This window comes from Emydura macquarii, unplaced genomic scaffold (assembly GCF_026122565.2).
Source record: "Emydura macquarii macquarii isolate MOO-44397 ecotype Brisbane River unplaced genomic scaffold, CSIRO-AGI_Emac_v2 contig_2473, whole genome shotgun sequence".
In the NCBI taxonomy this organism is placed as follows: domain Eukaryota; kingdom Metazoa; phylum Chordata; order Testudines; family Chelidae; genus Emydura; species Emydura macquarii.
The window spans coordinates 18,848,678-18,876,233 of NW_027132610.1; the positions used below are offsets into that span (position 1 = coordinate 18,848,678).

Here is a 27,556-nt window from a genome sequence, read left to right on the forward strand (position 1 = left end):
GTTGGGATTTTGAAAAAGAATAGTTGCTTTCAAGTTGTAATTCTAGCGCATACTCTCTGGTAAGTGAGTGAAACTTTGCCGTTTATGCCAATGGTCGATTTGGCCTCTCATCTAAATGCAGTATAGTACATTTTCTTTGTAAATGCATTATGGCATATTTGATTACATTTTTAAAAATGGCTAAAAAGTAAATAATTTGCTGTATTTGACGTACGTTCAGAGATTATCAGTCTGTTACCCATTTGCTCTAAATGTAAGGCTGTGAAATTGTGCTTGGGTGTTTTGGCTGGTATTGATAATAATGATGTTCTGAGCCTATTATCTGGTTACATAGAAAATCTTGTGTTATTTTGGGGTAAGATAATAGTGAATCTTATACACAGTAAGCATCAAGTCTGTGATTAACTTGTAACCAGTTTAGGCAATTGTTACTACTGTTATCTCAACTTTTTTAGCCCAGTAGACCTTCTAGTACTTGGTTTTGACACATACACAAACAATATCTACATAAGTAAAAGTTTCTGTTTAGTAAATAGCATAGCACATTAATTCCCTTTTAATTAAATCTCACTGAAAGATTTATATTGAATGAAAAATCCTAGGCACATCCTTCAAGATACTTTCTTCAAAAATATCTGGGTTGGGACACTTCTGATGTTTGTGTACAATTCTGTACTGCATGAAATGCTTTCCAGATAATAAAAGCTTCCAGTTCCTGGAAAGAGCCACAGCAATTAACTTCTCATCAAAATAACTTTCTCTTAGTTATTATTTTTAATAATTTTTATCTGGTATTTTAACCATCAGAACAAATACAGAAATAAAGGAAAATCACAGTACTAGAACAGTCAGTATGACAAAATGTAGAAGTTCTCTTTCTAATCTTAATTTACAAATTTATATTACAGAGTCTACAAAAACAAAGAAACAATTGCCTAGAACCTGATTTACGTGTTGCATTAAGGTCCAATCCGTACTAATACTTGTGATTATGTTTAAAACAATCTTGAAATGGCTACATCCACACACAGTTAGAACGTGGTTTAAATCTACACTCAGGGGTCCCATTTACATTACAAATATATTTGAACCAGGAAACTCAGTTAAAATACAGTTGTCCTCTCACTTGGTTACAACACAGTGAAAAATGTTGGTGTGGAGAGGACCTATCTGTGTCAAAGTATCCAAGCTAAAACCAGGCCTTCCGGCTTCAGCCTCATTACAGAGACATCAATGCTGTCCAAACAACAAATTTCAAATATTTTAACTGAATCATGGACTACTGTATTGTACACAGGTGACTTGACTTGGTTACATTTGTTATGTAGCCCAAAGGTCACCAACCATGTAACTATGTTCAGTAGCCATGTTAGAGCATGCTAAGATGGTGTCTACATGAGGGATTTTTACTTCAAAAATCCCCACCAATTCTCACACTGCTGAACTACTGTTAGAATTGGTAAAAGCTCTAGTCTAGAAGACGTTCTAGCAGCTTTTGACATATTTACCACCATGTTAGTTAACATCCTGAAAAGCACATTTAATTAACTTGATGGTTAAAAAATTAGACCTTCTCCGTGCTAGGGCTCCCAACAGTTCCCACATTGGCTTTGCTGTAAGTTAATGCAGTTTCATTGTCTTCAGTGGAATTGTGTCCACTTTTTCCAAGACTGAGTTTAGCCCTTGGTTTCTCACTCCTCAAATCATCAGGAAAATTCATGGGGGTGGGGAGCTTTGTGTCAACCAATGCTAACACCTGTGGGCCAGTGGCATTACTTGAGCCCTGAGGGTAGCCCAGTGAAGACTTGCTGTGACAAGATCCAGACAGAGAGGGGGATACATAGTGAGAACATATAAGATCTTTCTAAAAATGCAGTAGATTCAACAAAGATTTTTCTTTCCACCTACGCCATCATCTCTTGTTAACCTAGCCCCAGATTTCATTACCTGACCAGGTTCTCTGCTAGCTAAAAAGCATATGCTGCATATGAATGTTTAAGAAAGACAATGGCTTTGTGCAATTAGGAAACAGAGAGGTCAAAGGCTAACAGATAAACATGTGGTTCCGTCTTTGATCATGCAAAAATGGCATCTTCTTAATCAACCGATCTGCTTCCTGCATATATTCTGTGTCTTATTAGCCTACTGCCATCTCGTGATAAAAGTATGTTTTTTACTGCTTTTACTCTCCTCGTCCTTTAGGATAAATACAGCTAAGAGGGAGTGAGTTGGTTTCTGTTCCTTGCTGTGTTCCATCAATTCCAATTATATGGGCAGTCATTTACATCTATGTTAACCCATTGAGTTACACAAGTGTCACTGAAGTCATAACCTGAAGGCAACAGGATTGTGCAGCTGTAAATAAGGTACAATTCAGCCTGGTAACCCTTTATTACAGGATTTTATGAGAGAAGGAAAGAACCCAGCCTGACTTCCAGATCCCACGTTGAGTTTGAGGGACCAACAGTCCCTCAAAGATGGCCCTCAAAGTCCCTCAAATTGGGGGTTTTGTTTGTTTGTTTTTTCTTCTAATTGAACTAATGACTGAGATGGAATTTTGAGAAAAAAGATGGAACCCCACAATCTCATTTGGACCAAGTAAAAAAGAATTTTAAAAAGCAAAAAAAGTGTTGGAGGGATTTATCCTAGAGAGGAAGTGAAATGGATTACTGAGATGTAAAAGTAACTCCAACGCAGCTATTTAAAGACCTATGAGGATCACAGATTCTGTTATTCATGCAGATTTTACACAATGTTAATTTCCAAAATGAACAGATTTGAAAATGGGAGTCCCCATGTCCTGACACATTATTTTTAGTAGCTTTAGAAATATTTGAGCATATGAGAAGTACTGGGTTTTTTGGGGGTTTTTTTTTGTTTGTTTGTTTTTTTGGCATGTAGCACATTTGGATTCCAACACCCAAACCCACATCTTTTCCCAAGAAGTGGGTGTTGTCTGGGAGTATTCTCTCAGGAAGTCTAGTACTGTGGACCCTGTATGAGTAAGAGATCTCCTGTATTTTAGCACCCCAGTCAAGCTTCATGCCTTCCATCCTCTGCCATTGTGTTTCTTTTAAGTTCCTTATATTTTTATGCCTTTATCTTATTAGCCAAATTATTCTATCTGCCCACGGAATTCTCAGTTTGATGAAAACCTCCTGCGTACTGCTTTTTCTGTTCCCAAAGCTTGTCTGGTCTCAGACATGTAGACATAATATGATCTGAGAAGACCAATTTCTTCTTTGAGGTCCAGCCTTATCTCCCAGACTGTGGTTTACACAATAGATTCCCTGGGGAATTTTCCTCCTCACACATGGAGCCATTCCCTCAGCCATAAGCTAATGAATGTGGAATGTCTCCAAAGTGCTCCATAAAGACAGACAAGAAGGGTGCACCCTCTGATTCCTCCTGCTTGGAAAACCTAATTCAGAAGAGGGAAATATTAATGCTGATGAAGGTTTTTCTCATGAGTTGGTGAAATTCCTTATATATGTATATATATATATATATACACACACACACACACACTACATAGATAATTTTGCTTTATTTATTTCTTTATTTTTAAATATTTCAAAGATGAACTGGAATGTTTTGTATCTTCCCAGACCTGAAGTACAAGGTTCTGTGCTTCTCCTGCAACAGTGGATGCTATCTCATTATCACCTAAAACACTGCTCAAGGATTTACACTTCCTATTTTGCTTCCACTGTTTTAGATGTTAATGATGCCCTCAATCACAACAGTGAAAACACAAAATCCAGCATTTAGATCTTGGCCGGTAAATAAAAAGGAAGTGATATTCATGTATTTTATTTTTAAAAGTGTTTTCTGTAGATTCTGATTTCTGACTGTATGCACAAAAGGGAGTGCAGTGTGCACACAAACACAATGTATGGTACATCCACAACAATAAGAACCCCGACATACTATTGGGTTGGCCTAACTCACAGCAGGATGCTTGTTAGCCTTGAAGCGGTTTGCTCTCTCTGTTGGAGTCACAAGCTATTGAAGGCTGCTGATGTGCCTGTCAAGTTTCTAGCTGACCACACCCTTTTTTCCAGGAATAAAGCATTTTGTAGTCAATATACTCTATCCGCTTCTTTAGTAGACAGGAGCCTGAGCTGCGAAGCTCAAATTCATATACAAACTCCTCCAAATATAGAGGGTGTTCAGATCAGGGATTGTAGTTTAGGCTCATCTCTTGTCATTACCTTTTCATATCTGTATCCCAATATCTGTCTAGAGGTGTGCACTGTGGTGTGATATCATCATCATTCCACACTGTGTCCAAGGCCTTAGACTAAAATTCTCCTTGCTTGTTTTTCACATTTACATCCCCTTGTTAACTGTTTTTCCTGCTATACCCTCTCCTTCTGCATGTCTGTGTGTAAGATACACCCCACCTTTACCTACTTACAACCATTTACTGACAGGTAACTTACACCATTTTCCTCACCTCTGAATTTGGCTCACACTTCATAAGCAGATACATCCTGCTGAATAATTTGTACAATCCTCCAAATACTAAACCAAAAACACAGCTAATATTTTAGTTTCTTTTTCTTCTCTCCTGCTCATACACCCCAAAAAGCAACTTCTGTTAAACCACTCTCCACGTTCTCCCTCAAATCATTTGTGCTATCCGCCAAGCCAGATAAACTGACCCTCTTTCCTAAGTGTTCACTTACAAAGACAATCTTTTCAGGTCTTTCCCGCAGTGTTTCTTAACCTGGGGTTTTAGAGGGGTCGCAAGTGCAGAGCTGGTAGTGGGGGTGGCAAGAAAGGCAATTGCCTGGAGCCATAGGGGCGCCATGAAACTAAGTTACATGCCTCAGCCCCGTGGGGGTGGGACTCAGGCTTCAGGGGTACAGTAGTTTGGAAAGGTTAAGAACCACTGCCCTAGAGGGACCCTTACCTCTATTTTATTTGGAATAACTGACTAAAACACATTCTGATTTAGGTAAATCTTAACAAAAACAAATTGCTATCCCTCCAGTGGTAACTGTGTAATAATAAGCCATACTGTGGGCCTGATGCTGTAATCCTTAGCAACCAAAACTCCCATTTAAAATCAATGGGAATTCTGAATGTGCAAGGAATGCAAGATTTACTCTTTACAGTAATGGGTCCAATCTTGCTGAGGTACACAAAAAATATACTGGTATGTTAGTCCTAAATGTAATTAAATATTTCAGTAGCAAATTAAGTAAAGAGGAAAAACAATCAGCCACATGTTTTAAAATACAGAAAGTACATAAATATTAAATCATAAAAGGCATATGAAGAGGAAAATGCAAGCATTATGCAGATTTTTTTAATTTCCTCAATTATTCCTAATTCCCCCAGAGTCCTACATTCATTCCTATTGACTGCAGACAGACTAAAAAGCCAAGGCAGGACACCATTCAAGAATATACTGCAGTTTAAATACAGTTTGTTGCTACTCCCATGTCATAGTAGACATGAGAGGTAATCTTATTTATAGATCAAATTCCTTAATTAGAGAATACTGTATATATGTACCATAGATCATGCACTCTTTATACCACTCTGCAGCAGAATTGAGCAGATCCATCCACCAGTGTCTGTGCTCTAAAGGCTACAGAGGTCTATTTATGTAACTCCCTCTATGGAGGAAAGGTGCTGGGAGAGCAGCCAACAATAAATGGAGTGGGTGTGGGAAAACGAAAAATAAGAGAAGAAATACTGCATAAAAGAATGACCATATGGTTTAAACTACAAGCTGCATAAGCTGTAGCTTTAAAGTTATATCAGATAACTGATCCAGTGGGCTAGGTGCATAGGGACAGAAGTTAAAACAAGAGTGCATTAGTCAGGCTTCAAGGGGTGGAAATGGGTGCTAACTGCCTGTGCTGCAAGCAAACCAGTTATTACCATCTTAAAAGTCTTTTTTGAGTTTGCCACAGATTTGATTCACCCATCTACAGCCAACTTAATCTAAATAAAAGGAACGTCTGCAATTTCATGAAGACGTAGTTTTGGAGGAGGCAAGGGGCCATGGTCCAGAAGGAATATAACACAGCTGAGTAAATCAATGTACTTGTTTTCCCCGTCCTACAAAGACCAAATACCATTCCAAAATATATATTACTTTATGTAATACATTGATATTGAGTAGCTAGAAAATACTGCAACCGGATTACGGAAACCCTGCACATTTCCAATCCCTCCAGCTATCAGCAAAGTCACATCGCAAGGGATGGAAAGAGAAACTCATTTAAAATCATCTCTCTTATGTATCCCTAATGTTCCTCTCACTCACATATATAACTAATGGCATAACCTAGAACAAAATGAAGGGGATCACTACTGTAGTTAAAATCACAAGAATACTTTGTCCTTCTCTGGCATCTTTCATAGGGGGACCTCAAAGCACTTTGCAAACATTAACTGACATGAACACATCAGATCACTCCATCCTCCCCTGCAAGGCAGTCACCCTAGGGATAAGAACACAACTCCAAGTCCATGGAAAGTTTGAAATTATAAAGAAGAAAGCATCTAAACATTTTTCAAACAGAATTTTACCAAACTTACTTCAAAAATTCACATAATGGCTAAAAATTCTCATACTTAATTATCAGATTAAAGATGAATTTTGAGGTAAATTTAGTAAAATTCTTTTTGGCCATTGTGGAGATATTGTAAACAGTGTTTTGAAAAATATTTAGATGCTTTCTTCCTAAGCTTCTGAAAGTAGGTACTTACAATTAAAGTGTTTTTTTAGGACTAACTATAGCAGTGTTAAATGTAACATTATAATCAAAGTGCAAATGCATTAAATATTTATAAACATAGTTATATGGACAATACTGCATCCCAACTCCTAACTGCACCTGTAAATATGCTAATTCTCTAGAAAATCTTCCATGAGGGAAAGTCTAGTAATAATTGGGAGTATGAAATGAGAAAGGCAATAATATCAGAGATAATTTTTGCAATTCTTAAGAGTATTTGCCATACACGTTCCATTAATTCCTTAAGTACTGACAGGCTTGTTAGAAGTAATGTTTTAATGCTTTTTCATATCGTCAGTGAGAATAAGAATGAGTATGTCCTTACATTCTTTAGCTACTGCATTTAAAGTGGATTGGAAAGGTATAATAGTTTAGGTTAAGTCTGCTCTCAATTACAGCTGCAATAAACTAGCTAAAAGTCAGCTGACATCTTGAACATTCAAACTTATTTAAACTTTTATTCGTTCCCAAAAGCTACCAGAAGTGTGGGCAGACAAGGGTCTATCTATAACTTCCAGGTTTTCCTGAGCTGTCTACTTCAGCATGACATAAAGTTGCATCATCATGAGGCAACACAGTACCATAATATATATTAAGATAACAGTGTTTCCAATTTATGTACCCTGGGCTAAACTAATTCTGAGACCAAAGACCAAGGATGTTTATTAGCCCAGGATGTAGTTACTAAGTTAACAAGAAGCATCCTCACGTTATTATTGTTCTAACACTTAAACGTCTCTTGTTTAGACGTTAAAGTTTTTCTTCTTTTATCTGCCGGTATAGATGAGAAAGTGAGGAAGCCATATTTGCTGGTAGCATACGGATGCCAGAAGCCAAACAGAATGCAGCTATTTGAATTCTGTATGGCTACTGAAAACTATACTACACCCAAAAACTCATACATAAGGCAACCCTGCAATCCTATTGGCTGAGACTATTCTATTTCAGTATAACACAGTGTAAATGGAAGACTGTGTGAAACACTGAAAAAGTGAGGCCAAGTTAAATAAGCTTAAATGACATTGTGAATTCTTTATGTTTTTTCCAAGAAATCATACTATCAAATGATAGGGCTTTCCAGTCTAGTTTTTCCCCTTGATTTATATGGGGTGGGAGGCTCTGCCTTCTGAGAATAAAAACTAACTGAAATTTATTTGATTCTGGGAATAAGAGAATAAATTTTTAAACAGCTGCCCCAGAGGGAAAGCTGGGCTAGCTAAGGTTCCTGTATGAGCTGTTTATTTTGAATGGTGTTAAGAGGACTTGAATTCTGCATGTCTAAAATTTATTGCGGGGATTGAATGTAAAAATTAAAAGGGCAAAAACTCCCTTAATGACTGGTCATAGTTATGAGCTGGGAATTTAAACTCCAAACAGCAGGAGAGAGTGGGGAAGGAGGTCTGCTGGTGATGTAATGCCCTAAACCCATGATTGCAATCAGTTACTAACTGTCAAATAAACTGGTATGTGCTAAAAGGGGTGATACATCTTTAAATATACCAATTGGATGGCTGGACACACACAGCTGTATTTCCTTTCAGGAATTGAGGACATTAGATATACTGGTGCCAGATAAGGGCTCAATCCTGCAAAGTGCTGAAGATGTCCGTGAGGTGCTGAGCACTCTCTCACTGAAGTCTGGCAAGTCTTTTAAAATTGGACAAAATTCTGAATTTAACTGTCCTGTCTGCCATGATTTCAATTATTTTTTACCAACTCATTCTGACAGTCTCCTTCATAAGTATAGATTGGGGTAGTTAACTGACTCTTTAATTTTAAAATGGTACAAAAGAATAGAAAGAACCATGAGGCAGATGATGATTGCAGAAACATTTTTTAAATTCCACAATGTGCTTTAGGACTGTGTTAAGGCTAGGTAGTGATACTTCTTTTTTTAAATAAATTTGAAATAGTAGTGGATACCCACATATCAGAAACTTAAGATGATTGTACCTGTAAACATTCCCATCTCTCCCTCCCTCTTCCCAGTTTATTTGTATTGTCTGCGCAATCCTCCTCATCATACTTTTCTTCGCATGGTTGGATAGCAACTTCAGCTACTAGAGTCAATAGATACCAACCACTGACATGGTTCACAGTATAAACGTTTGTAACATTATCCATGTCATGTGACTGGCACCAGGAAATTAAAAATATAGTCTCTTACCATCACTCCTGTGTGTCCACCTTTATTATAACTGCCTTCCAGAAATTTCTAGATTCTTTCAAATTAATCCCAACCACCACCACTTCACAATTCCACCCTTTCCCCTCCCTTCAGTATCCAATGTTGATTCTGCCTACTAGCCATGCCCCTCTACTCTGTGTAGGCTCTTGCCTTGTTTCCTCCATGTTATCACAATACCCATTCTCCTTCCATTCTAATCTTCTAGATAATTCTATAACTTATTTACCTTTCCTCATAACTGGCATAAAAAGAACCATGATATTTTCATGAATTTCCTTTTAACTTTTCCTGAATGGTTTAAATTTTCATTCATAGATCGAAATTCGAGCCTAATGTTTCTAGTATTTAAAAAAAAAAAAAAAAACCTTTCAAATACAGCGAGTTCATGTAAGTACTTCAAAACATGAAAATAACACACACACATGCACACCCCAAAATGAGCTCTGAAAAATCCCTGGGTTCATCACAACTCTACTTCAATGGGAGTTTTGACAGAACAAAGGGCTTAATTGTTTGATGAAACATATTTATTGGCTACAACAACAAGGTACCTGTTTTAGTTTAATTTCAGTAAATCAGACCATTTTCTTACCCTATTAATAGGAACTAGGACATATATATCCCTGAAATAACCCTTTCATCGATATTAGATTAGAAGTCTGAGTTTGAGACATTCCCAGATAACATGAAGATTGCTCCCTATATCGTGGTATAATGTGCATTTTAATAAGAGTGTGTTCATTTTGTTTTGTAAGACTGGTGTGTGAAAATATCCAATCACAATTTTCCATAGTTTGGTATTCTCTCTGTGAAGGGGAACTTGTACTATTTACAATAATTAGCATTATCTCCTTTTCCTAGACTTGCAGCTTTTATTTATGATGCAGCAATGACAATGCATTTTCTCAAAGCATGTCCCTAACATAATACTTTAAAGAGAAGACAACCAGGACTGGCCTTTAGGTAGGTAGACATGAGAACATTTGAAATATAGACCAAGATCATAATAAGACTATTGGCAAGCTGGGGGAAGCTGAACTGCTGGGGTGCATCTTGGAGCCTGTGTCACATGGTATCATGCTGAATCTACACAGTATCAAGGTACCTGGAAGTGTACTGTGACACACTTTTACATCATACCTGGGTAGTACAAACATATCGCTGCTTATGTTTTTACATGGGAATTAAATATCAACTGTCATTTTCTCCACCATTTAATTTTACTGAATAGCAGAGTAAACCAGAGAAAAGTGCATGGTAATAACTTCCAAAGCAACCTTCCAATTAACTTATTAGAACACTTTCTGAACTGGGTTAGGCAATTTCCATGTTTACGTACCTATCAGTTATGAGGATTTCAGAACCATTTTATGGAATATGAAGTAATTCCAGGTTAATCACGAAAACAGACACATCTACAGGATTTGTAAGAGGTTAAGTTATCAATAATTTGTAAAGTAATCCTGTAAGGACAGCCAAAGACTGAAATCCTTACTGATTTGTTACTCAATGAAAATGTACTGAAGTATAAAATGAATAGAGACCTCATGATGTGATCTCAGGATGGCAAGTTCTTTTAGAGCTATACAGCCTACAGTATGGCCCTGATCCTGCAGTTTTTACTCAAAAAGTCTCATTGACATAAATTATGGCTTGCACAGATGCCTATAAATCAGAGTTTAGGGTCAAAAGGAACTATGGGAGGAGAAGGAACAGATTTCTTGCTAAAATGAAGCAACTAAATTAATATACAATCCTGGGAGAGATGGAATGACAGAAGGATTCCTCTTGTTAAATGTTTACCATTTGAGTATTGCAACATGTAAACATTTAATACCATAGCAAAGGAACTGTTCTACTCCTTAGCTGACTCCTCTCAGTCTCAATGGCAACTTCCTCCTGCTGTGAGGAACTTTCCTCCCAGTTTGCTGATAAAACTCTAAATAATCTCAGACAGTAAACTGGGCCCCACAATCAACACATCTGTGAGAGAATCACACGTCACCCTCTTTACTAGAAACAGGACCCCACCCTGCTAGAAGTGCTAAAAAGGGCTAATTGTGGACAGCTGCCTGTGCTTTTCCCCACCCCCAAAGCTCTGACATATGTAGTCCCTCAGAGTTCAATCTGACCATCATTCATATTTGTCACTTATGTCCAGCCCTCAGGAAATGCAGTTGGGCAGTGTGGGATGTGATGCCACCACCCCTGAGCTGGACCCATGCCCACCTCCCAAATAGCCAAAGCTATTAGGAAATGCCTGTATGCTCTTTTCTGACTGACATAGCCAATGGTACCACCTCTCAGGGAGACTAAGACCCTGAAACAGGTAATAGTCCTTCTAAATTAAAATCCTTCCTGGATTATTAGGAGGCAGTGGTGATCTGACTTTAGAAGCACCTAACCTCTGCAGATAAACTGGATCTGTCCAAATCCAGCTTCAAGACAGGATGTGGAATTAAACAGCAATCATGGATAGATGTCCTCAGGACAATGAAGGGATGAACTGATCTTGATCTATCAACTGGTTTTGACTAATATGCCCTGGGAGGATCTGATCGCTCAGAATGATTCTATTTTCATTCATTCCTTTCTAGCAGTTCCCAAAAAATCGTGGACAGCTGCCTGTGCTTTTCTCCACCCCCAGAGCTCTAACATATGTAGTCCCTCAGAGTTCATCATTGTTATTTGTCACTTAAGTCCAGCCCTCAGGAAATGCACTTGGGCAGTATGGGATGTGATGTCAATACTATGTTTGTGGCACTATTTTTTCACCTAGCATTGACATCACAGTCTCTCAGATCATACAGTGTCTGGGGGACATTCCAGCCTGAATAAGGACCAAATGCCTGAAATTATATCCAGGAAAGACCACAGTTATGCTAGTTGCAAGAGGTGATTGCTTTGAGGAGCTGCTAAGCACCACTACTTCTGCCTTTATAATGGCATATGACCTCTGGCAGTTAAGATAGCACACAAATTTGTGGTCCATGGTGGCCTTCTCACTGATCCTGGAGAATAAAATAGTAGGAGAATCAAACAGTGGGCCAAAAAATTCACTTTTAGCTAGCAAGAAAACACTGCCCATTCATCTCAGATGAGGTCCTGGATCAGGAACAAAAGAGATTGAGGTGGAGGACTGAGACCAAGGTTAGCGAGGGAAGCTACTGTAGAAAAGGGTCTGAGCCCAGCATCAGGGGGGAAACCCAGACAATAAGGAAAGGATGGAGGTCTTTGGGACAGAAGGAATGACCACAGGGCAATGAGGAGAACATGGCTAACAAATAACTATTCAGTCATTACCATCCTGAGCTGAACTTGAACCAGCAACCTAGAGATCAGATTGTCTCAAATTATCATTTGTTTGTGGGCCAAATTTTTAAATGCATGTGCCAGACCTTATATATGGACACTCAGACTGGCACTAACACTTGAAAATATGGCATTTAGTGACATAAGGTCAGATATGAATTCCAAATTGAATGTCCTGTTAAGGAGCTCATGTTTGAAAATTCGCACCCTGAGTGTTAGAGAAATGAAGCGGAGATCTGAAGTGAACTTCTCTCTTCGGAATGGTAGACTATTAATATTAGGATTCAGATGGCATTGGTTTCCCCACATTTTTAATTTAGCCAAGTATTTGTATTTGCCCTTTGTTAAAGATTGTAAATACTAGGGCAAAATGTTTCATGATTTATTGCTTGAAAATAAAGATAAGTTCAAAGGCGCAAGATTTTCAGGCAGACACTCAGCTGTATCAGCTAGTCAGATGACCAAGGGCCATCAGTGGTGCTAGGTCACCATGAGACCTCTCATGGATACCTGGCTCCAGCTTTGTAGTAGCTTTTCAGGTCAACTCAGATGGGCACTCTCTGCTGTTAGTTCAATTCCTGGATCCAGCCACATTTGGAAGCAGAATGGGAAAATGCTGGGAGAATGGGAAGGGAAGGAGTGGCGAATGTGTGGCCTTTATTCTCTAAAAGTTTCCCTTGGTTACTAGTACTAGAGTAGTTAAATTGATAATAACTACCAGAGCACTCTGTAGACAGGACATAAGAAAGCTGCCAGCATTTTAAACACTGGGTCATTTAACCCTGCTTAGAGCAAGTAGGTCTATACAGCACAATGCCAGCACCGTGTCTGCATTAGTACTCCCATCACTGCTGCTACTGACAAAGCTGAACTGATGGAGTTGAGCTGGAACTAGTGTAGACAAGGCCTGGGGGGAAAGGGTCATGTTTGTGGCACAGTTCAACGCTGTCTAAGCCAGGGTCCCATATTCAACTGGAATGAAGAAATAGGAGAATTAGTTAATTGAAATGAGAAAAGAAGTGATAGACAATAAAATCTCTCCCTATGCACAGATCACTTGTCACACTTCCCTCCCAACACATATAAGAACACTGGTTGAAGCAATAGCAGCTATTTTAAAAACGAGGCATGTTCTTGGTTTGCTGCCAAGAAGAATTAGAGAATTAAAATATGAGACTGATCCAGTCATCATGCACAAGAGTCAAACCAGTATTTCCAATGCAAGCAGTCTCTGTTCATCACTCATAAGTCTCTTGTCAGCAAAATGAGGATTTTTGCAGGGATGTAAGTGAAATTGTTTTTCAATGAAAGTTGGATTTTCAACTAAAGTTTTTCATTAAAAGAATCTGCTTTCTATGGAAAATTTCAACTCTGTCAAAAACCCCAAAATCCAATTAATTTTCATTTTTTTGTCTGAAAACTGAAAAATTTCAAATCAGAAATGCTACCACAGTGCCTCATGGACATTGTAGTTCTGGTGCCTCATGTTCCCATTCTCCATTATGGGCTGGACTATCCAGCCACACACTGCATCTCCCATCATGCACTGCGGCAAGGCACTCTGCAGACACTGACTTCAGGAAGAGGGGAGACCTGTGACTCATCATGGGAGATATAACCTGCCTGGGGAGCCCAGCCCATGGAAGAGAATGGAGACATGAAGGACCCAAGCAACAACTCCCGTGAGGCACTGAAATAGCATTTCTTAATCAAAACTTTCAGTTTTTGGCAGAAAATTTCAGGTTTTGATTTTTCACTGAAAAGTCAAAACATTTTCTGTGAACTTTTTTTTCCTAGCCAGCTCTAGATGTGGTGGTAAAGCCACCATGTAAACGATGAGCCGTTTGCCATTCCCATCCTCCCCACATTTCTGCATTTCCTCCAACTGTCCCCTTGCCCTCTGTAGCCCAGTTCAGATTTACATCTCCAACTGAACCGTTACTGAGATCCCACTGTGAGGTTCGGCTTGAAAATGAAGAGAATCGCTTCACAGCTAGCATATTGCTGCACTGCTAGCTTCTTCTTAAAGATCGTGAGTCAGCAGGCCCAACCCTCGGATTAATCCTAGATCTAGGTCTTATATATTGCCATTCCTCTACAGGACTTTGCTTCCTATGCCAACTGTAATGTCACAAGTAATCTAATGTAGTTTAATTTGCCTTTTAAGTTTCCCTCAAAGATTATTTAGATTTCATGTGAATTTTAAAGATGGAATAAGCAAAATTCTTCTGTCTGGTTTTATGTATGTATATTTTAAAATGAAAATGTCCTGCATGGATACAGGGTAACAGTATGTAGGCCTGAGGCGTCAGATGGTTAGAAAGCGGTATTCATGTGTGTATAGATGTAATTCACTGTCACCACACAGCAGTTCAAAGGAGCAGACTGGTACTAATTACTGTGCTCTTAATGACTTCATCCATCAAACCGTAACATAGTCTGTAATTGCACAGCGCAGCCATATGACAACCAAATGCCAGCCACTATTTCACAGGAGGCAGTTACACAGCAAAATTCCCCTTTAATTGTAAGCAGAAAACTTATAGAAAGTAACAGAAACTAAGTAATATGACAAAGCGGAGCCAAGAAATTTAATTTAAAAAAGGGGAGTGGACTATTATAGTAACTTTTGCATCTGAAAGTCACAGAGGCTCTTTTCACTGAATAATCATCACTTTCCATAGTGAGTTGGAAGGAATAGCCCTGCAAAATTTGAGAGCCAATATTCAGGTCCTTTAAGAAGAAATATATTGAAGGCCTCACTGGGACTTCATTCCCAGTCAGTGAATGAGAGCAGTGCTCAGAAGAGCTTCTTCCATGAGGGCCCCAGTAGGAATTCAGTGTCAGGCAGACAAAATGGCTTCAACCAGATCTTGGATACACAGGAGGGGCATGATGCTGTACCACTTTAGAAAGAAAGTGCAGCACCTGCTTTTCTATGCAATTACAAATTCAGCTTGTGAGGCTTACAAGAAGAGCAGGGTGTGGCCCCATGATCCCCCAAAGCTTTCTGCAATCCCTTTGAAGAGGCCAGAATCTGCAGTAGCTCTAATCTGGAGCAGCCCTTTCACTCTTTAGCAACCTGGTGTAGTGCTTTAAACCGTGTTTTAAGAGAATCTAAAAAACAACAGTGGACCCCCAACAGTGCTGACTTCTAAAACTATGGACAAGATCTAATGTATTAGGAAACAATACATATCCACAGACAAACAAGCCATGGTGTTCAGGTTGAGTGGATGTACTACGACAGTTGCCTACAAGTAATAAAGTGGGTTGCCAGTTCAAGCATTTTTATCAATTAATTGCCAATTTTAACAAGATATTAGAGGCTACTTACCAGAAAATTAGTGAAGTGTAAGTCACTTGACCAGGATAACCAACTCCTCCCCCCCTCCCCAGACCTTCTTATTCTGAGCTGAAGATTATTCTCTTGATTAAATTTTAGAAGTAAATGTTCAAAAAGGACCAAATCACACACAGCTTTAACTTTACTAAGTGACTATTTACTTTGGAAAACAATAGACTATTTTCTTTTCACAAAATTCTAATAGTTTACAATTCTTGCTCCCATGAGCATTTCTTATTTCTTAAGAGTTTCACAAGTCAACTGTCAAAGTAAAACCTGCAATTATTAAACCAGAAAAATGATTATTTACTGTAACTGTGGCTCTTTGAGATGTATGCAGACATGTACTCCACTTAGGTGTGTGCGCACCCAGCGCACCAGGGCTTGAGAATTTTGCCTAGCAGTACCCACAGAAGGGCAGTGCTCATGTCTCATGGCCCCACCCCCTGGCTATATGAGGCAGCGCCCCGCCGACCCCTCAGTTCCTTCACACCAAACACCCAGGGTAGACTCTAATGGAAAGGGGATTAAGGGTGGGTCATAGAACACACGTCTGCATCTCATCTCAAAGAATCACAATTTCAGTAAGTGACCGTTTCTTCTTTGAGTAGATGCAGCTGTGTATTCCACTTAGGTGACTCACAAGCAGTAATCCCTGGGGGTGAAGCTTGGAGTCTATCTGAATAAGGATTACAGGGCCACACTACTAAAATCTGCACACTCTGAAAGATGCGGTAATGACATAATGGTTCATAAATATATGTATGGACAACCACGTAGCAGCCCTGCAAATGTTCAGTACTAAGATGTCACTGAGGAACACTATTGATGTTGATTGTGCTCTTGTAGAATGAGCTCGCACCCACTGAGGAGGTGTAACCAAAGCTCTTTCATATACAGTCTTGATACAGGGTGTTATCCATTGAGAGATCATCTGAGCAGAGACCGCTTGACCATTCATATGATCTGCATGTGACACAAACAGGCGAGGCAAAGCACAAAATGGTTTAATCCTGTCCAGATAAAAGGCTAGTCATCACCTGACATTGGATGTCAGGTGATGCTGCTCCTTCGGAGACTAATGCAGCTTAAGAACAAACACAGGTAAATATACCACCTGGTTCAAATGAAACTGAGAAACCACAAAAATGTAGGGTGTGGTTGTAAAGTCACTGTCTTTGTAGAATTGTGTATAAGAAGATTCTGCTATCAGAGCCTGCAACTCACACACTGATCACTATCAGGACACAAAAGCAGAAATGGACAAGATGGCAGGGGCTTGAATGGGTGTCCCATTAAAGCCACTAGGACCGTGTTACAGTCTCAGAGGAATCGGCCCTCAGACCAGAGGATGGAGTTGAAGAAGCCCTTTTAAGAATCCTGGTACCATGGTATTGGAGAAGACTGAATTTCCTTTAATGTGGGGGCAGAAGAGACGCCAAACGGAAGCACCATATACTGAAAGTGGTGCTCTGGTACAATGAATTAAAGGAATTTTCTGTAGCCTGGCAGAATTGCCACATGAAAATAGGAGTCCTTAAGATCCTGAGCAGCAAACTAGTCTTTCTGAGAAAATGCAGGGAGGATAGTCAATAGAGTGACCATTCAGAGCCTCATGTATCTGATATATTTGTTGAGGCTGTGAAGGTCAAGAATTGGTCTTACCACCCGCATAGGATTTGGGCACCAGAAAGTACCAGAATAGAAACCATGACCCATGGGTTCTGGTAGAACCTCCTCCATCACTTTCAAAGCTAGTAGAGAGCAAACCTCGAGGAGCAGTATCTCGTGAGAGGGATCACTGAAGAGGGACGGGGAGGGATGGAGAGGAACTGGACGGAATAATGCTTAGGACCCAGTCGTCAGTGGTGATCAAGCCCCAAACATGAAAGTGGCCTGCCTTTCCCCAAATGGAGGGGATGGGGAAAAAAGAGCAACAACTGGAACACTGCTCTGGACCAAGGAGTCAAAATGGGCACTTGAGGGCCCCAGGGGAGGGCATGTGGACTGGCCAAACCCTGGACCCAACTGCCTCCTCCTATGGGATCTATGCCCCTTTTGGGGCTAGTCCCACTGTCTTGGGGAAGGGAAAGACTGCCCAATCATGCGCTATGGACAATACTGCTGCTGTTGACTACTGTAGTGGTGCCTCTGCACTGTCGACATGTATACACCCCTAGGACCATGGAGCAGCCCTATAATCCTTTAAGGAGTGCAGAATCTCATCCATCCTGTCTGAAAACAGCTCCTGGCAAATCCTCAATCAAAGGGCAAATCCTCTAAGGTCTGCTGCACATCTGGAACAATGCCTGAATTCTGCATCCAGGAAGCCTTTCCCAAGGTCAACGCCAAGGCCATCACTCTGGCCGAAATATCCACTGGCAAGGCCGGGTCATGGGCAGCCAGACCTCATAGTCAGAGCCAGAATCTATAGTCAGGAGTCAAGAGTCAGCTGGGTCAGGAGACAAGGAGATCAGAAGCGGGAGACAAACTGGAGATCAAAAACCACAAGTCAGTAATGAGAGTCAGGCCGGGTTAGAATACTAGGGAGTCAGAGGCAGGAGACAAGCAAGACACCAGAACCACAAGTCAGAAGACCAGAGCCAAGCCCAGTCAGGACACTGGGAAGTCAAGCCAGGGAGCAGGAAGCATAACACAGAGTCCCAAGCAGGGTGGAACCCAGTTGTTCAGACAGTTTCCTGTTCCTGTTGCTGGCTTAAGTAGGGCCAATCGGCTGCTCTGAAATTCCACCAATAGACATCGGGGTGAAGCCTCAAAATGGGGCTGGGCTTCACTGGTCCTGGGTCAGCAGTTGTCAGCAGACGACTAAGTGGAGGGCTGAAGCAAGGCTGCTCCTGTGGACCTGGGTTTGAGGCCCATAAGTCATGACAGTCGCGATGTCCAGCACGGACTACACTGAAGTCTTAGCCACCAAGCAGAATTTGGTGACAAATGCCTGAAATTCCACTCTTGAGGTTTCAAGGAACTGGTCTGCAAACTTAGATACAGCTGTCCAGATCACAAAGTTATACCTGGACAGTAATGCCTGCTGTTTAGCAATCCTCATATGCAAAGAAGAGGTGGTATAAATCTTCCTGACCACTGGGTCCACACATTCAGAGCCCTTATCCTTGGGAGTCTACTTAAACCTGCCCTGCTGAGCTCTATTGTTCACTGCACTTACTACCAGGTAATTTGGGTTGGATAGGAGTAAAAACTCTTAAATACCTGCACGAGAACAAAGTAGTGCTTCTCCATGCACTTTGTTGCAGGTGGTACTAAAGCCGGTGTGCTCCAGAAGACCTTTGCAGTCTCAAGAAGAGCATCATTAATCGGGAGGGTGACTCTCCCAGGGGCAGATGGCTGCAGGATATCTGCTAACTTGTGGGTGTTCTGCAAGAACTCCACTTGAATATCTAGGAAAGAAGCCACGTGCCACAAAAGATTTTAGTAAGCCTTGAAATTCTTCAGTACCAAAGGGGAGGAAGAGCCAAGCATCGCAGAATCATCTGGGGATGAAGATGAAGCAGTTAATTATGATAGAGCCAGATCCTGCTCGAGGACTAACAGACTTAGACAGGATGACTGCTGAGGTTCCACAAGGGGAAGGCTCACTGGTGCCTGGGTCTGTGGTGGATCAACCACCACAGATCTCATTAGTGATCTTACCTTCAAGCAAGACAAGGAGTGGAACCTCCATGCCTGAGGAGCATCCCACTGATTCCATGAAGGCCACTGCTATGGATAGAGCATTGGTGGCCAGTAGGTGCTGGGCCATTAGGTGCCTAACCCATCCCAACCACTAAATGAGCATCAATCCTGGTACCCATAGCACTCCATGAACAACCTCTGATTCAGGCCAGGTGATGGAGAGTGAGAGGAGGAAGATTCAGACCCAATCACTGAAAAGTCCCAGGCTTCAGGGGATAAAGGTGGAGCCACCCCTGCAGGTGTGAGCAACCATTCCAACTTGTCCACAGCCCAGAGTGACAAGGGAGCTGTGCCAATGGTGGAAACAGTACCAATAGCACCAAATATGTCTCCATTGTTTCCTGTGCTGGAATCAGACCCCAAAGTCGGCAGCGGTACCAAGGTAACAACAGACAGTGCCAAAGTTGAGAGCGATGAGTGCTGTCACAATAACACCAGCCGCACCAGTTGCAAGGGTGCCAAAGACACTTCCAAAGCAAGGGAGGTCTCTTGCACCAAGCCCAGCTCTAGCCCCACTTCCACTGACTGTGAAAGGGAAACACTGGGTTATGGCGCTGACAGACTCACAGGTTCAGAAGCCCACAGGGCTATAAAAGATGCAGTCCTGGCAAAGTCCTGAACTAAGGGCAAGATCAGGACAGAAAGGCAGAAGAGGTCCATTGCTGCCTGATATGCTGCTGGCAAAGAAACAGCCAGTGCCAGCATCACCTTTATCAGTACTGGACTCAGACACCCCAAGGCAGGAACTGGAGTCGATTATATGGGGTCTCTGATTTCCTTGAACAAAACCAGGAACCAGTTGACAGGGTCTGCTCCATCCCACACACTGGCATTCACCCTGTGCCAATCTGCGCTCTTTCTAGAGAAGGGAGAGGAATCCCCATGCAACGTGGAGAGGCCTTGGTCAGTCTTATGAGACCTTTTCCTCAAAGGGAATGACTCCTCCATCTCTTCAAAGAGGTGTCAGCTCCATCACACAAAGTGGCAGCACTTTCAGAACCCAGGGCAACCTCCAGTCTGATAAGGGCCTTGGTGCTGAAGCAAGCTGCAGGGCCTGTTCGAACAAGGGCTCCCTCAGATGAAGATCCTTTGCCACCTGGGTCCATCTGGTGAACGATCTGCAAACTCAAACACCACTCTTCGATGTGGGCTTCACCAAGGCCCAGCAAGCACTGCGAGTGGGGATCGCTTCCCCACACAACGGACAATGTTTAAATCCTGGTGAGGGCATCACCTGGGAAATACTTAAAATTACAGCTAACTAACACTAAATCTTGCTAACACTATACAAAGCTTACTAATGAACTATATACAACTAGAAAAGTCACTAAAAAGAGGGATTGAGAGATGAAAACCACACAGATCTCTGACTCCAGCCACAGGTGGTAAGAAGGAACTGAGGAGGGGTGGGGAAGTGGCTTCTCATATAACGAGGGGAGGGGCTTTGGCAATGAGGCATAAGCGTCACCTTTCTACAGGTACTGCTGGACAACATTATCTGGCTCCAGTACACTGGGCATGCACACACCTAATCAGAATACACGGCTGCATCTACACAAAGAACAAATATTTACAAGTACCTTTGTTCTATTAGACAAAGAAAGGATTTATCCCCATTTGTTTTTACAGGATTAATGAAGTTGGTGTGCAAGAACTGTTTAAAACAAGTCTAGTTTATGAGTTTTTCACTGTCCAAACAGTAAATTGTCTCCTTGCCCCTGGATTTGATTCAAGTAGCTAAGATTATTTCATTTAATGAAATAGCAATTCTTAACCATTAAAAATTAATACCTTTCCCAAATTGACAGTAAAACTGCCTTCTTATTCCCAAATAATGAAATCCTTAGTCAACGCCCTTCCAAAATAATCCACATTGACTTTAACAGTGGTCTGTTAGTCTGAAAGCTTCACATGAAGCAAGATTCTTTTCCAGAAATATCAACAACCAGGATTTTTGGCACAGTGGCCAAGTGAAGTGAGGTCTAGTTCTCAACTTGATGGCATTTCTCTGTCTATTTGTAATGCAATAACTTTGGAATGCTGCATCCAAACCTCTGTCTTCTATCTATCTCCAAGTGGTTGCTGGCAGCAATACACAGTCCCTCTCAAAGCATTTCTAAGATGCCCTCTGCAGTACTCTTCTTTATCCCAGCCTCTCCTCTTGTCTTTACAACCACTGGTTGTTTGTGTCTCTTTTGACTGCAGATAAAATGATGGGGCCAGATATATCTCATGTCATGCTGGCTACACCTCCCAGGATTTGGTCTCCTCCTTATCCTTATGTAATATGTTCCCCTGGTCATATACAATTGTACATTCTGATTTTGGGGTGTGCTAGTCTCTAGAACTGCATTACCAAAACACCTCATGACACTGTGGTATCTCTATAAGTGTATGGGTAATTCATGGCTCTTCTGGTACACATGCACAGTAAGCAGTTTCATTTAATACCATGTGGTAAGCTAGGAATCATTTGGAACACTCCCATGAAAAAACCGATGGAAGGAAACTTGGAGCAGCAGTGAAATCTACCTTTCTCCCGGAGTTTTTCCAAACATGGGCCCTGCTACAGTTCCTTGGAGCAGCCCCTGGCTAAACTTCTGCCAGACTGCTCACAGGCCATTTATTCCTCCTGTTTGATTTCTTTCCCTTAGCCAATTTCTAATCTAGCACAGAACTTCACCTCCTCTCACGCTATGTCTACTTAGTTTTCTTAAATAGCCTCCTATTAGTGATTTTGTCAAAGGGTTAAATACATTATGTCAGCTGATCTTATTTACTATTTTGTTGACATCACAGTATATGATAAGTGAAGACATGAGGTTAAAAGAAATCTGTTTATTCAAAAGGAGTAAGCATGGTTGAGTGGATACAAGGAGCTGCGCTTTAAGAATGTAGAAACCAGCTCAATCACCATAATGTAGGAACATTCCAGGGTTCAAATCTATACAGTGCAGGTGCAGAGTGTTGTGTCTATAAGAGCATGGCCACAAGTGATTTCTGCAGGACAGAGAAGGTGGAGGAACTGGACCAGAACATTGCTCTATGACTGCCAGTTTGCTCCTGCCTAATATCAGGAGTAATGTCTCGGTACCTCATTAGCCTGACAAAGATCATGCTTAAAACCATGTTTTTTCAGACGTGCTCATTCTCCACTCACATCCTGCCTCTTTTCACACTCCACATTTAAAAGTCAAAAAGTAAATGCAGAGGGAGTCTGAGACCAACTATTCCTTCAGTGCAGAGGCGTCCACTTGGCACATAATTTTACTTGACCTATGCATAGTTGGCACTTATTTGCAGCAGCCTTGCACACCCAAGTGAATTCTGTCCAAGAACTTGCAGGATTTAGACCTTCCGCATCATAGACGTCCATCAAAGTCAATCCACCTATTAGTAAGGGTTTGTACTTTGTATTATATAATGTTTTTCTTGTAATTTCTTGTCACATTATTTAAAAATGTATTTCATTGCCACCTCTATTGCCAACCTTAGCGATTGGTTCTAGGTGTAAATTCTCTTTGTTGTAAATTAATTTCTTCTAAATACCCTCTAGAGGCCAGTCCTTTCTCGGCTCCAGTGTATTTGTGCTCTCTTGATGTGGAATCCGTTCACCTATTGAACAGTTTTGTACCATCCACCTTCTTCTCACAGAATTCTATGCACTTCATTCACGTCCTCTATGAATATCTTGTTTTCTAATAAATAGTTGTATAGTACCAGCAGAAAAAGGAAATTGTTCAAACAGGGTCCCTATAGGTAAACATCCATTACTGCCCTCTCTCAGAAATAACAGACTCAAATTAAGAGTGTAGCAGGGTTGTGGGTTTTTTTTACGTGGACCAACCCATATTCACAACAAAGCAGCATGCTGCACTCTTTGGAGCATTTGCCCTATAATATGGTTTTGAATCTGAGTGTGGGAGGCAAAAACATTCAAAGAGTAGACAATGGCTGAAAGAGTACTGAGACAGAAAATCAGAAGGGATAACTGGAAAAAATTACCTCAGTGCGGATGCATCATATTCTTAGATCATTGTGGGATTTGCCAGGTCCACGTAATCACAGCAGTGTAAGGATAGTACTGAAAGATGGGGACAGGGAGGAAGCTGGAATGTAAGAGACAAATGACAAAGTCATTATTATCCACAACACCATCAAACAGGAGGAAGTGCCCAGTGTCTGTAACTGTGACCACAAAAGGGCTCCAGGGCCTGAAGAATCTGAATCCCCTTCCCCAGGATCTGTCTCACGTCCTTCTAGCCTCAAGATATATTAAAGCAAGCATTCCCAATTACACTCACAGGCCTCTTCCTTGTTTTTCAGAAAGAAACTCTCAACAGATACTGCAGTAACACACAGGGCCTAATTCTCACTTACACACTCTGGAATTGTCAATGGGACTTAAAATGGACAAAAATGTTATGAACCCCACTTTAAGGTCCCTTTACACTGTTAGAGTGTGTAAGCGAGCCCTAATGTAAAGGAGAATTAGGCCATTCCATTTCTCTATCACCATAGGATCTGCATCTCACCATACTGATCTCATTTTAATTGAGAAGGTTGCATGAAAGGATGCAGCATCACAGCTAGGTAGCATGGGCTGACAGCACTAGTACAGACAGCCACTTATATAAAATAGTTATGTGTCTGTATTTTGTATAGCGATTAGAGGTAAGCAAAGCGGGATCAGTGCAGCTTTTGCTATACATTTTGCAATCTTACCACAACGGAACCTAAACCCAGTAGTCTCTCTTTGTCCCATGCCAAAGGGATCCCAGAGCCAGGATCTACTCAGTTGCATATGAGGAAGTACATCAGCCTCACCCTCCTTCTGTGCTCCAAGGATGGAGTGCCAGAGTCAGCAATTTGTCAGCCATTTCACTGTGGCTACCTTTTATAGGATTTTGGCAGACTCCAATGTGGCTCGCTTTGGCAAGTTCTTGTTTCATCCTAACTGGCTTGCCTCATATTAATCACTGGGGCAAATTTCACCCTGTACAGTGGGCCAGCACAAGGACCTGAGGGCTTAAGTGGGACTTACCTGTGGCATAGGCCTTGTATTATCCCTCTGCACAGGAGCAAATTTCATCCTATGAGAGGAGCTGAGCACCTGCAACTGCCAAGGAATTAAAAAGAGTTGCAGGTGCTTAGCATAGCTCAGGGTCTGGCCCATTAGAATTAATGTTAAAAGATATTAAGCAAAATTAACAGCACCAAAAGATTTTGCAGCCTTGCAAACTCATTTCTTGGAGGTGGCCTGGGTTATCCTGTCAGTGACTGAGTGTCTTCTTTGGGGGAAAAATTAATTTTAAAGCATCAAATTCCAGCTTCTTTTACTTCTCTCTGTCTTTCCCTCCCTTTTCTACCCTGTGTCTCAGCCTCCTGCTGCCAGTGCCAGGGTTAGTGCATTGTTCGTGCCACTCACACATAACCAGAAACATGCTGGACATAAAACTATGGGATATTGTGGCATCATGTGATTTCTTTTGCTTCCAACAACCTTTATCCAAAGAACGGCCAAACACACATGGCAGGACTGTGCCATGGAATAATTCATCCTCTATAAAAAGGCTGCTTCAGTTAGACAATACACAGAATTCACATTGATTGGCTTGAAAAAAAAAATAGAAAAGCATCCAAGACTACACCTTCTCTAACCTCACAGCCAAAGAGCAGATGAGACATCAGTGAGTTTAATAGGAAACTTGGCAATTTGTGACCAGGTCTAACACAGCCAAATATTAAGACATTTGAGAGAAAAGTCATGAGAAGCTGGAAGTGATGCTCACACATTTGAAAGAGGGGCAATTTTATCTCCCAGTATTTAAAAGTTGAAAACACTAGTCAGCTAGTGCACGTTAACCAAAGCAGGCCTTCTGCGTCAGGATACATATATACCAAGATAAAGATTACTAGACTGCATGTAATGTTACACAGACAGTGGGTACTATGAGTTGGCATTTATTAAAGACTATATTAAAGTCTTTAATAATAAAATAAGAATAATAGTAATACTACTTAGCACTTTTCATCAGTAGATCTCAAAGTCCTTAAAAAAACCCAACTCAGCAGTAAGCATTTAGCAGGTTTTGTGGTAGCATTTTAATTTATGACTTATTTAAAATTTTACCAGACAAGTTCTCATAGTTGTGTCAATAAACAATGTGTTGCAACCAAAAAGGGTTGGCTATACAAAGAACACACACACACTATGCTGGGTGGGCTGCCACACACACACACACACACACACACACAGCTGGGTTGGCTACTTAAATTAGGTCAGTCATCATTCACTTCCTGCATAACTGACTGAAATGCTAAATATATATAGAAAGCAACATGTATACATATTCATGCCCATGTCATGGTAATCAAAATTCTTGTATGAGCTGCAAAATATTAACAATCCAGGCAAAACATCAAAAAAGCAACAGGTTTCTAGTCATAGAAATATGCATTCAGGAAACTCCTGGGACAGAAGCAATGTGCACATAGATCTATAGATAAAGACATAATAGGCTATGCAAGTTTTGCATGAACTTCTGTTTATCTATATCTGTTTTACTGCACCTCTTTACTCATTTTGTGGTCAGTGTCTTTAATACGTGCCTGTGTTTGGATGAAAGTGTATCTCTTGTCCACTTATTTTACTCCATTAACTCAAATCCATTTTAAAAGTTAAAGGAGACCAACGAATACCAAAATCCATTAGTGTGGCTCTCAAGCTGCCAGTGTGCTGGAGAATTATTTAAATTATTAAGAAAATGAAGTGTTGTAAGCCATCAAGCCAATTCACCAGCCAAGCCAATCCAATGAATCCCACCTGCTGAAGTTGAAGTCCACAATGTTTTTTTCAAAGCAGATTTACCAATCAACAGAAGATACAAAGACTCTAAATAATACAAAACACTTAGGAACCTTTCCTGCTTTTCACCGCTGGGAAGAGGACCCATACAGCCTTTCCCTTTGGTAGTCCTTCCTTGTTCCTGAGGTAGGCCCCACTCTCAGTCCTTCCTTAACCCTAGATTTCTCCTACTTACTCTCCCCTTGCCTATGGGGCAGAAAGCTTTATATTCAATTTCCTGTAGCTCACATGACTAGAAGGAAGCATGTGACCTGTAGCTACTGGTCCCAGTTTTTAAACGTCCAAGGGCCATAACAGGCATACAGAAGAGAAGACAATAATGGGTATACATTAGAAAAGAATTCTTCATGGAAATATATAGAGCATCAGAAACAGTATAATCCAATGGACAGGGCACCAGACTGGTAGTCACAAGACCTGCACTCCACCATTAACTTAATGCATGATCTTTACTGCACATAAACTTTGTGCCTCAATTTCCTCATCTGTAAACTGCAGATCATAATTCAAACCTTTTATAAATGCTTTGAGATTAAAGATGATATAAGGGATGATGATTCTTATTGTTATTTCTAAATCAACCTGTCTTCTCTCTGCACAGTCCATTTAAAATTAACACTTTCAATAGACTATGTTTCAGTGAGTTATTAGAGAACTAGGCACATAATCCCAGTATGCTATAATACATCAGAAAAAAGGGGATTTTTTTCTGACTCAGATTCTTTTGAAAGAACACCAGCAGGAAGTGGAGGGGAAGGGAACTGGGACAAAAAGCGATCACAGCATGAAATTGTCCTTTTTAATAAAAAAGGAAAATAGCACAAGCACATAAAAGTAATTCAAGGATCTCAACAAATACAAGGTTTGAAGCAACATAAATAAGAAAGTCAATCTGCTTTGATAAAATTAAAAGCAAACCTTTGTCTGAAAATAACTAAGCACAACAGCAAACTCTTTTTCATATTTATTAGCATTGACCTGATCTCATATTCAGTGCCCAGATGGAATTTATTGCTGATGGGTCTTAATTGTGGCTCTTTGTAGTTTATATGCATAGCACCTAAGTGAGATATTGCATATTCTGATTAAAGTCTAGTGCATGCCAACTGACTTCAGAAAGGGCAACTTGGAATCTTTCAAGTTCAGTCTCTCTCTTTTTATTCTTCTGTTCTCATCTCCTCCCCTTAGCATATTTCCTGTTTCCTCATCCTGTAATAGTTATGTACACTTGAGTGGTGGATCAAACGCCTTCAGAGCTGTTGTTGTCAAGTTTTATTAACATTTCCCACATTGTTTCCTGTTTTCACAGTGATGCCTCAGACAAAAAAGTCCAAATTAGTGCGCAATCCACCAGTTCAATACCTACTCCA

At 40.7% G+C, this 27,556-nt stretch overlaps 1 long non-coding RNA gene across 2 annotated transcripts in view; it reads right to left on the reverse strand.

Annotated features, from left to right (window-relative positions):
- LOC137163046 (uncharacterized) overlaps window positions 1-26,351 on the reverse strand; it is a 57,946-nt gene extending 31,595 nt beyond the window's left edge. The window contains exons 1-3 of one of the 2 annotated variants that reach the window (XR_010922604.1): window positions 26,145-26,351; window positions 23,324-23,427; window positions 12,656-13,233 (exon numbers count right to left, since the gene is read on the reverse strand). This is a non-coding gene — a long non-coding RNA (uncharacterized lncRNA). Of the gene's footprint in view, window positions 1-12,655; window positions 13,234-23,323; window positions 23,428-26,144 lie in introns of those variants that run through there. The other variant, XR_010922605.1, reaches the window with a different exon arrangement.
- Window positions 26,352-27,556: the final 1,205 nt, after the last annotated feature.